The sequence below is a fragment of the Vipera berus genome (genome assembly GCF_964194415.1).
Source record: "Vipera berus genome assembly, chromosome: 5".
Taxonomy (NCBI): domain Eukaryota; kingdom Metazoa; phylum Chordata; class Lepidosauria; order Squamata; family Viperidae; genus Vipera; species Vipera berus.
In genome coordinates, this window is record NC_138207.1 from 10,217,135 (window position 1) to 10,220,085 (window position 2,951).

A 2,951-nucleotide genomic window follows, 5' to 3' on the forward strand; every position below is an offset into this window, starting at 1 on the left:
CTAGTCTCCTGTTTTTCCTCTCTATCAAAAACTTCATATCAAAGGATCAAAGCTGTGCAAGTAAGATACGGATCATAGTAAAGCGTTTCCATTTCCAGGCGGATTTCCAAATTTCACGAACTATGAGTGTTATAAAGGTGAATATGTCAGGACAGGATAATAGGTGTACCTGTAGTCAAATATTTATAAAGTAGATAGACTCAATTACAGTGGTGATGTGTGCAGTGCTAGAAGACCCGAAGGACAAACTGGGGACAGATTGTCATGGAGAAATCTAGTTGCTAAAAGATTAAAGATTAAAGATTAATTGGACATGCCAAATTCTGGTAAGAATACCATACTTTCAAAATGTACAACAATGTTTTTCAAAGTTGGCTAGAGAATTCTGGGAGTTGAAGTCCACACATCTTAAGTCTGAAAAACACTGAGTTACACACTCAGTCGTTTCTGGTTCTGCAAGGAATTGCATCAATATATTTATTTATTTATTTATTTTATTTTTGCAACCCTTTAATCCCTTTTATTCAGGGTAGAGTCAGGACAATTGAATGGAGCTGAGTGTTTACTGGCCAGATGCCCTTCCTGGCGCCTACATGGAGTTCACAGCAGATATTTCCTCTTTGCACCCTGATAGAGAAACATCTGCGACTGCCTAGGATTGAACTCTCAACCTTCCGAGTAGGAGGTAAGTCTTCTCCTCTAGGCAATATTGCATCTATATCAATTCATATAGAAAATGATTTTTTTCTTTTAAATATCTTAGCATGTTGCATCATCCAAAACGTCACAATTTTAATACAGTTAATCTGACTAGGACGTCCAATGAGCAAAGAAATTGCACTTTGCCAACAATTTTAAGGTTTACCCTGTTGGATTAAATCAGAGAAAATATTTATCATGGAAAATATTTATTTGAGCCACTCCGTTGATTCTTGTTGCATACAGCAACTGATATTGTCCTATTTTCAAACTGAATCCTAATGTTTTAAATTGTTCTGCAAGCAACATTTGTCTAGAGCAGGGCTTTTCAACCAGTGGTATGGGTACCACCTGTAGTACATTGGCACCTGGTAGGTGGTACGTGACCATCCTAGAAAAGTGGTTGCAGGGGAGGGGAATGAGCTGAACCCGTGGCAGCACCACACAAGCCTGAGCGAGAGATGGCTGGAGCTGCAGGGCTGTCAGGGCTCAGCGGAAGCGCCAGGATCAGCGCCAGGCTCCCGGCACTTCTGCTGAGCCCAGAAGCACCACCAATCAGCTGGAATGTTGCAGCATCTCCAGGGTCTTGTGATTTACATTCAGATGCTTGGCAACTGATTCATATTTATGATGGTCACAGTGTCCCAGGGTCATGTGAAGTGACCAAAACCTGCTGCAACCAACGAGTAGATGGGGGGAGGAAATAAAAACCAAACAGCCTCCCATCCCATCCCTGCTGCCAATCCTCAACAGAAATGCTCACAACAATGAAAACCTCGGACAGGAGGAAGAGCGCTGCCAGGTGGGCAGCAGGTTTCTTGCTCGGCTGTGGCTTGGGGGGTACTTTTTTCAGTGCCATTGTAACTTCGAACAGTCAGTAAGTGAACTGTTGTAAGTCGAGGACTCCCTGTACTTCATCACTTTTTTCCTTTTTTTTTTTTTGGTCATCAAGTTTTTGACATCTTGCTAGGCAACTGGTGGTACCTGGATGTTGCCATATCCTATAAGTGGTACAATGGGTGAAAAGGTTGAAAAGCCTTGGACTAGAGCAGGGGTAGGCAACCTTGGCTCTTTTATGACTCATGGACTTCAACTCCCAGAATTCCTGAGCCAGCATTGCTCAGCTTGGAAACCTTTCCCTTTCCCCTTGGCATGGCTGGCTCAGGAATTCTGGGAGTTGAAGTCCACGAGTCATAAAAGAGCCAAGGTTGCCTACCCCTGCTCTAGAGGGACTGTTTTCTTTTTAAACACTTCACTTTCTATTCATTGCTTTGTTTCCAATAAGAGTGAGAGCTCTGGGCCATAATCTAATGATAATAAGGCTTGTCATGGGAAATTAGCTATTGATTTCTCATTCACTGGTCCTTCAGCTGAATAATTCAGTGTTTGGGGAATTAAAATAAATTATCTATATCTTAAAAAATTTTTCTTTGGATTGAGAGATCCAATTACTGTTTTCTTCTAGCTAGGTCTGCACAGGGTCACACAGCAATGATGAAGGTGAGCCAGACAAGCAAGGACATCAGCCTGAGCCTTAAAAAACCAAGGCAGGAAGAAAATCAACTCATCTGAACTATGATGCTGGAGAAGGCTCCTGCATATTCTTTGGGCACCAACAAACAATTATTGGAGGACATAACACCAGACATGTCACTCGAAGGAAAAAAAAACCCACAAAACTGCGTCTCACTTATTTTGGTCATGTCATACAAGAGAATTCACTGGAGAAAACAATTGTGTTTGGAAAAATTAGCAGTAAAAGGAAACCAGGCCATCAAGGAACACGGTGGCTGGACACCATCAAAGCTGTCACCAGCCAGAGTATAGAACAACTCAAAAATGTACTGCAAGATCGGAAGATGTGACAAGACCTGGCCCATCGAATCGCCAAGAATCAGACACGACTGAATAGATAACATCATCATCATCACCATCGTGTACTAGATATTAAATAATAAACCATGGTTTACAAGCAACAGTATCTGAGTATACTCAACCGCTAAGTCAAAACTAAAACAACAATGTGTTTTATGTTTTATATAAACCAGGTCTATGAATGAAAAGCAGTTATAATGCACAAATAATCTATTCCCTGACCCAGTGGGTAACTTGATATGTGGGAATAATCACTAAGAGCACTTTCACATGATACTCAAGTACTTTTAAGCTAAGAGGTGTCCCTCTGTGATTCCAGCGTACTGATTTACTCACGGCTTACATTTGGTACAGTAAAAAATTGTAAAGAGGCAAGT

At 41.3% G+C, this 2,951-nt stretch overlaps 1 long non-coding RNA gene across 2 annotated transcripts; it reads left to right on the forward strand.

Moving 5' to 3' along the window:
• On the forward strand, positions 1-2,748 carry LOC308668673. Of its 2 annotated transcripts, none has more exons than XR_014026567.1 (3): positions 1-60; positions 529-685; positions 2,169-2,748. It is a non-coding gene; the product is annotated as an uncharacterized lncRNA (long non-coding RNA). The 2 variants fall into 2 exon arrangements; XR_014026568.1 differs by lacking the exon at positions 1-60 and adding an exon at positions 113-137.
• Positions 2,749-2,951: the final 203 nt, after the last annotated feature.